This window comes from Hemiscyllium ocellatum, chromosome 11, assembly GCF_020745735.1.
Source record: "Hemiscyllium ocellatum isolate sHemOce1 chromosome 11, sHemOce1.pat.X.cur, whole genome shotgun sequence".
NCBI classification, from domain to species: Eukaryota; Metazoa; Chordata; class Chondrichthyes; order Orectolobiformes; family Hemiscylliidae; genus Hemiscyllium; species Hemiscyllium ocellatum.
The window spans coordinates 18,308,313-18,317,326 of record NC_083411.1 but is presented as its reverse complement, the minus strand read 5'-3'; positions in this window follow the sequence as shown (position 1 = coordinate 18,317,326).

Here is a 9,014-nt window from a genome sequence, read left to right as displayed (position 1 = left end):
CTCCTTTTAAAGTCCTATGGTGCATTTGGGCCAAAAACAGTTAGCATTGCAACACTGAGGCTGCCAACAGCCTCTCCACAAATGTGTGAGTAATATCTTTATAAACCTTTGGTGTTATTTGTAAATGAAAAGCTAAAACTGAAAGCACTGAGAATAAACTTTGGTGGAACATTTTGTTTGAATCTTATAAGTGCCTTTCAGGCTCAGTTTCCAAGAGCACAACATTGTTTGCACTCCTTTGTGTCATTTGGTGGTTGGTTTTCAGTAATTTCTCTTTATATTTGCATGTGGGAATTGCAAAGGGACTTATGTTGAAGGTATTCTTTCATCAACTCTAGGTGATCCATGTGGTCACTAGTCACATTGTTAATCTTGGCAATTGCTTCCTGTCACAGCGCCTGCCTGGGTATAGAACAATAGTCAACATATTTCATTCAACCAAACCATTCTCTACAGCATTAAATTCAGGCAGTCAAGAGAATGGGAGGAAATCTGAACTAGTTGCTTGGCTTTGATCAATGGAACCTTGTTTCAATCCTTACTCAGATAAAAAGAATTGAAAGTCTGGCCCAGACGTTTAAAAGGTCCTTTTTAAAATAAGATTAGCTAGTGAGTCTTGAGTAGGCATGGGTTCACAGCAACATATCTGCAGCATATGTAAGAAATGTCATAATGATTGATACATGAATGAAACATATATAAATTTATCAGTAAGTGGCAAGATGGGAGTCAGGTACCTTACTGAGGGTGGAGAAAATTTATTCCAGCCTGCACTTTTTGTACTGGGTCAGAAGTCACACCACACCAGGTTTTAGTCCAACAGGCTTACTTGAAATCACAAGTTTTCAGAGCACTGCCTCTTCATCAGCTGAAGTGAAGAAAAGCAGAGACATCAAAAAATCATACCAATGGTGTGAATGGAGTGTTGATAGGCTGAATACATCGCTGCAGGTGATCAAAAGTGTCAGCGAGTGTGAATAAAGTGTCAACAGCTGAATAGTAAGTGAAGGCATGATCTATAATCTGATTAATTGAGGCAGAGAGATAATTACAAAACAATTAAAAATAAGGTGGTGCTGGAGACAAACCAAACAGCTGGAATAACGTGATAGGTAGAAGAATTGCTTGCTGAGGGTCTCACCAAATTAACAAGTAATCCAAAACTGTACAAACTAATTAAGGTAGAGAGATCATAACATGTTACGAAGATGATGGTGTTAAAATAGGACAGTAAGGAAGATTTTATAGATATAGAACAGTATGGTGGGGTTATATATAACGTGGCATGAACCCAAGATCATGGTTTAGGCCATCTTCATGGGTACGGAACTTAGCTATCAGTTTCTGCTCAGTGATTTCATGTTGTTGTGTATCTCAAAGGCTGCCTTGGAGGACACGTACCTGAAGATCGGAGGCTGAATGTCCATGACCACTGAAGTGGGATGGAACATTCTTGATTGGTGATTGTTGCATGGTGTCAATGCATCCATTGTTGTAGCATCTTGTGGTTTCACCAATATACCATGCCTCGTGGAATCCTTGTCTACGGCATATGAGTAAGACAACATTGGCCAAATCACATGAGTATCGGCCATGTACATGTTAGCTGATGTTCCCACATGTGATGGTTGTATCCGTATCGATGACTTATTCAGCCTACTGACAGTCTACTCACACCATTTGAATGATCTTTTGATCTCTCTGCCCAACTGATCGCTCTACCTATAAATTCAGTGCCTTTGTGCTTTCCTTCACTTCACCTGATGAACAGGCCATGCTCCAAAAGCTTGTAATTTTTAATAAACCTGCTGGACCTGGTTTAATGTGCTTTCTGACCTTGCCTACACCAGCACTGTCTTGTTAACAGAATCATTTATGACACAGGAGGATGCCACTTGACCAATTGCGCCAACAAATAACTCTTTGAAAGTGCTCATTCCAGCATTAATATCCTTTGCATAGCAACATTTTGGCCTGGAACAACAAAGAAGAGTTCATTTTTAGATTAGATTTACAGTGTGGAAACAGGCCCTTCGGCCCAACAAGTCCACACCGACCCGCCGAAGCGTAACCCACCCATACCCCTACATTACCCCTTACCTAACACTACAGGCAATTTAGCTTGGCCAATTCACCTGACCCGCACATCTTTGGACTGTGGGAGGAAACCAGAGCACCCGGAGGAAACCCACGCAGACACGGGGAGAACGTGCAAACTCCACACAGTCAGTCGCCTGAGTCGGGAATTGAACCCGGGTCTACAGGCGCTGTGAGGCAGCAGTGCTAACCACTGTGCCACCGTGCCGCCCAAACACTGGAACAGTTTCTTGTGGTAGTTTGATACTAATGAATGTAGGAAAAAACAGTAAAAGCACAGGAGACCATGCACCTTGTCATGTCTACCCCACTTTTGTTCCCTGCCCAGAGTTTGAATTTTCTTCTTTACTTCAAATATTTATCAATAGCTCACTATACATTGCTTTTTCCTATAAGGGTAAAAAATGAGGTCTGCAGATGCTGGAGATCACAGCTGAAAATGTGTTGCTGGTTAAAGCACAGCAGGTTAGGCAGCATCCAAGGAATAGGAAATTTGACGTTTCGGGCATAAGCCTGATGAAGGGCTTATGCCCGAAACGTCGAATTTCCTATTCCTTGGATGCTGCCTAACCTGCTGTGCTTTAACCAGCAACACATTTTCAATTGCTTTTTCCTACTCCATCTGATACAAGGTGTCCTCATAGATATAAACTCTCAATTTCCTTCTTTCAATTTCTTTTGACTAGAAAAATAAATACCAAGCATCAATGGGATATTTCTGAAATAAACCAGCTGATTAACTTTAGAATTTCAAAAAGGGTCAAAGTGAAAATTAATGAGCCTTTTTATTTAAGATTATTTTATGTGATGTGCGTATTGCTGGCAGGGCCATCATTTTTTGCCATTCCTGAGGTGTCCTTGAGAAATACATGCCGAGCAATCTTCTTGGCACACTGCAGTCCATATGCTGAAGGTACATACACAGTTAGGGGAGGCGGTGGTATTATGACTAGAGTAGAGTGGTGCTGGAAAAGCACTACAGGTCAGGCAGCATCCAAGGAGCAGTTAAATCGATGTTTCGGGCAGGAGCCCTTCATTACGAATCACTGCCTGAAACATTGATTTTCCTGCTCCTTGGATGCTGCCTGACCTGCTGTGCTTTTCCAGCACCACTCTAATCTTGACTCTGATCTCCAGCATCTGCAGTCCTCACTTTCGCTAGTGGTATTGTGACTAGACTGGTATTCCAGTAGACTGAGGTGAATGGTCTGAGGACATCACCTTGAATTCCATCATGGCAGATGGCAACATTTTAGTCAATAAACAGCTGAAATTAAATGTTAATCTAATGGCAACCCTGTAACCATTGTCAATTGTTGTAAAAAAAACCCATCTGTTAGCAATCTCCTTTAGAGAAAGAAACCTGCCACTCTTACAAGGTCTGTCCTCCACGTGACTCCAAACTCACTGCATTGTTGTTAACTCTTAACTGCCCTTTGAAATGGTCCTAGCAAGCCAGTCAATTCAACTGGAAATTAGAGATGGACAATAAATATTTATATACCTAGAGGCACCCGCGTCCTGTGAGTGAATAAAAAAGTCAGGAGGGATTTCCAAGGTATTGATCCCGCAAGGTAAGAGCAGCATATTTCTAGGCATTATCGCTGGACTGTTATTCCAGATACCCAAGTAATGTCCTGGGGATTCAGTTTCGAATTCTGCCACAGCCGATAGTGGAATTTGAATTCAATAAAAATCTGGAATTAAGAATCTAATGAATATATTGCTGCTTGTCAGGAAAACCTCATCTTGTTCACAAATGTCCTGAAGGGAAGGAAACTACAATCCTGACCTGGTCTGGCCGACATGTGACTCCAGACCCACTGCAATGTGGTTAACTCTTAACTCTGGACAATTACAGATAAGCAATATATGTTGGCCTAGCTGGGGATGCCCTCATCCTGTGAATGAATATAAAAAAAGTCAGGACAGTGTCAGATTTAGAGCAGAACTTGCATGTGGTACAATTCTCATGCATTTGTTGCTTCCAAAGCTCTCTATGGAAAGACTATGTACAGACCTCCGAACAGTGGTCAGGACCAGCGGTGCAACATGTACCAGGAAATAGAGAAGGCATGTCAGAAAGGCAAGGTCACGGTGATCATGGGAGACTTCAATATGCAGGTGGACTGGGTAAATAATGTTGCCAGTGGATCCAAAGAAAGGGAATTCATGGAATGCTTACAGGATGGCTTTTTGGAACAGCTTGTCATGGAGCCCACAAGGGAGCAGGCTATTCTGGACCTTGTGCTATGTTATAAACCAGACTTTATAAAAAATCTTAAAGTAAGGGAACACTTAGGAAGCAGCGATCATAATATGGTAGAGTTCAGTCTGCAGTTTGAAAGAGAGAAGGCAAAATCGGATGTAATGGCGTTACAGTTAAATAAAGGTAATTAAATTAAGACATGAGAGAGGAACTGACAAAAATAGATTGGAAGCAGAGCCTAGTGGGAAAGACAGTAGAGCAAAAATGGCAGGAGTTTGAGGATATAATTGAGGACACTGTATAGAGGTTCATCCCCAAGAAAAGAAAGATTATCCGGGGAGGGATTAGACAGCCATGGCTGACAAAGGAAGTCAGGAAATGTATTAAAGAAAAAGAGAGATCCTATAAAGTGGCCAAGAGCACTGGGAAATGAGAAAATTGGGAAGGCTACAAAAACAAGCAGAGGATAACAAAGAGAGAAATAAGGAAGGAGAGGATCAAATATGAAGGTAGGCTAGCCAGTAATATTAGAAATGATAGTAAAAGTTTCTTTCAATACATAAGAAACAAACGCCAGGCAAAAGTAGACATTGGGCCACTTCAAACTGATGCAGGAAGCCTAGTGATGGGAGATAAGGAAATAGCAGGAGAACTTAATAAGTACTTTGCGCTAGTCTTCACAGTGGAAGACATGAGTAATGTCCCAACAATTAAAGGGAGTCAGGGGGCTGAGTTGAGTATGGTTGCCATTACAAAAGAGAAAGTGCTAGAAAAGCTAAAAGGTCTTAAAATTGATAAATCTCCTGGCCCTGATGGGCTACATCCTAGAGTTCTGAGGGACGTGGCTGAGGAAATAGCGGAGGCATTGGTTGAGATCTTTCAAAAGTCACTGGAGTCAGGGAATGTCCCGATGATTGGAAGATCGCTGTTGTAACCCCCTTGTTCAAGAAAGGATCGAGACAAAAGATGGAAAATTATAGAACAATTAGCCTAACCTTGGTTGTTGATAAAATTCTAGAATCCATCATTAAGGATGAGGTTTCTAAATTCTTGGAAGAGCAGAGTCTGATTAGGACAAGTCAACATGGATTTAGTAAGGGGAGGTCGTGCCTGACAAACCTGTTGGAATTCTTTGAAGAGGTGACAAGTAGGTTAGACCAGGGAAACCCAGTGGATGTGGTCTATCTAGACTTCCAAAAGGCCTTTGATAAGATGCCACATGAGAGGCTGCTGAGCAAGGTGAGGGCCCATGGTTTCAAGGTGAGCTACTGGTATGGATTGAGGATTGGCTGTCTGACAGAAGGCAGAGAGTTGGGATAAAAGGTTCTTTATCGGAATGGCAGCCGGTGACCAGCGGTGTCCCACAGGGTTCAGTGTTGGGGTTGCAGCTGTTCATGTTGTATATTAATGATCTGGATGAAGGGACTGGGGGCATCCTAGCGAAGTTTGCCGATGATACAAAGTTAGGTGGACAGGCAGGTAGTACTGAGGAAGTGGGGAGGCTGCAGAAGGATCTAGACAGTTTGGGAGAGTGGTCCAGGAAATGGCTGATGGAATTCAACGTAAGCAAATGCGAGGTCTTGCACTTTGGAAAAAAGAATACAAGCATAGACTACTTTCTAAACGGTGAGAAAATTCGTAAAGCCAAAGTACAAAGGAATCTGGGAGTACTAGTCAAGGATTCTCTAAAGGTAAACATACAGGTTGAGTCCATGATTAAGAAAGCGAATGTAATGTTGTCATTTATCTCAAGAGGGTTGGAATATAAAAGCACCGTTGTGCTACTGAGACTGTATAAAGCTCTGGTTAGGCCCTATTTGGAATACTGTGTCCATTTTGGTCCCCATACCTCAGGAAGGACATACTGGCACTGGAGCGTGTCCAGCGGAGATTCACATGGATGATCCCTGGAATGGTAAGTCTAACATACGAGGAACGGCTGAGGATCCTGGGATTGTATTCATTGGAGTTTAGAAGATTAAGGGGAAATTTAATAGAAACTTACAAGATAATACATGGCTTGGAAAGGGTGGATGATAGGAAATTGTTTCCGTTAGGCGAGGAGACTAGGACCCGTGGACACAGCCTTAGAATTAGAGGGGATAAATTCAGAACAGAAATGCGGAGACATTTCTTCAGCCAGAGAGTGGTGGGCCTGTGGAATTCATTGCCGCAGAGTGCAGTGGAGGTCGGAACGCTAAATGTCTTCAAGGCAGAGATTGATAAATTCTTGATGTCACAAGGAATTAAGGGCTATGGGGAGAATGCTGGTAAGTGGAGTTGAAATGCCCATCAGCCATGATTGAATGGCGGAGTGGACTCAATGGGCCGAATGGCCTTACTTCCACCCCTACATCTTATGGTCTTAAGACACTCAACCCTGTGACAGAAGAAATTCCTCCTTATCTCAGTCTTAAATTTGTCCTCCTGTATTCTGAGACTATGCCCGCTGATCGTAGAGTCTCCCACAAGGGGGAAACACCGTCTCAGAATTTACTCTGTCAAGCTCCTTAAGAATCTTATAATGTTTCAATGTGATCACCTCGCATTCTTGTAAACTCCAAAGATTAGAGTCCCAACTTGTTTAACCTTTGTTCATAAGACAATCTCTCCATATCAGGGATCATCTGAGTGAACCTTCTCTGAACTACCTTCAAAGAAATAATATCTTTCCTTAAAGAAGAGGACCAAATGTTTTCACAGCACTCCAGATGTGGTCTCACTAGAACCTTATCAGTTGTAGTGAGACTTACCTATTCTGATACTTCAAATCCTTAAAAATAAGAACCAACATTTCATTAGCTTCCTGATTACCTGCTGCATCTGTGTGCTAGTTTTCTGTGTCTTGTACATAAGTACCCCAAGACACATTGTGTTGCAGCTTTTCTCCATTTAAATAATAGCTCTTTTGTTCTCCCTTCCAAAATGAAAAACTTCACGTTTCCCGCACTATACTCTATTTGCCAACATTTGCCCACTTACTTAATCCATCAATATCTTTTTGGACACCTCTTGTAGTCCGGTCTTTACTCATCTTAACGTGAGGCATGATCACATGGTTTGGAGACTGTGGTATGGTTGAATTTTGTGGAAGGTCAATCAACACATAGCATCAACAGTCAAGACATTCGATGGAACATTAGATGTTTGCATCCTCACTAGCCACTGGAGAGGTCCTGGAGGACTGGCGAGTAGCTAACATTGTTCCTCTGTTCAAGAAGGAAAATAGGGATAATCCAGGAAACTATAGACTGTAGGTTGCGAAGATATTGGAGACAATTCTTAAGGATAAGATTTACTCACATTTGGAAAAGCATGGCCTAATTAGGCACAGTAAACACAACTTTGTGCAGAACAGGCCATGTCTTACTAACTTAATTGAATTTTTGAGGAGGTGACAAAGGTGATCGGTGACATTGGAGCAGTGGATGTTGTCTACATGGGTTTTAGTAAGACTTTCAATAAGGTCTCTCATGATAGGCTCAGCCAGAAGATTAAGATGCATGGGACCCATGGTGACTTGGCCACTTGGATTCAGAAATATCTTACCATTGAAGGTAGAGATTAGTGATGAAAGGGTATTTTTCAGACTGGAAGTCTGTGACCAGTGGTGTTCTGCTGGGATTGTACTGGGAGCAATGTTGCTTGAAATATATATAAGTTACTTGGATGAAAATATAGATGGCTAGCTTGTGTAGAACTGTGGATAGGGTAGAAGGTTCCCAAAGAATACAGAGGGAATGAGATCAGTTGCAGATATTGATGGAGAAATGACAGATGGAGTTATATCCTGTTAAATGTGAGGTGCTGCACTTTAGGAAATCAAAGTTTAGACAAACTATACAGTTAATGGCAGGATCCTGTACAGCACTGATGCACAGAAGGATCTTGGGGTTCAAGTCCATAGTTCCCTGAAAGTTGCACACAAGTACAAAGGGTGGCATGCTTGCCTTTATCTTTTGGGGAATTGAGCACAAGAGTCAGGATGTCAAGTTGCAGCTTTATAAGACTTTGTTTAGGTCACACTAAAGAGTATGGTGTTTAATTCCAGTTTCCACATTCCAGGAAGGATGTACAGCCTTTGGAGAAGGCGCAGAAGAGGTTTACCAGGATGCTGCCTGGATTAGAGGGTATGAGTCAAGAGGAGGGACTAGAAAATCTCGGGTTGTTTTCTCTGGTGTGGCGGAGGCTGAGGGGAGACTTGATAAATGTCTATAAAATTATGAGGTCTATATATAGCGTTGATGGTCAAAATCTTTTTTTCCACAAAGTTGGAATGTCCAAAACTAGAGGGAAGGTGAGAGGGGGAAAGTTCAAAGGAGATGTGAGAGGCAAGTGTTTTTACACAGAGAGTGGCAGTAGTCTGGAAGGCGCTGCAGGTGAGGATATGGTAGAGGCATTTAAGGGACTTTTAGATAAGCACATGAATATGTAAGGAATGGAGGGATATGGACCAATGGTGAGTGGAAGGGAATGGTTTAATTTGGTGTCATGAATGGCACAACATTGTGGGCTGAAGGGCTCATTCCTGTCTTGTACTGTTCTATGTAGTATGAAAAATAAATTTTAAGGTAACCCTGGAAGAGAGACAGATTTGTCTTCAAACATAACTTTTGCTCTGAACTAATCTGCCAGGCAGATTTTCTTCACTAGTAAATCCAAATATTATAGCTATAAAAAATAATCCCCATGATAAATTTACAAATCC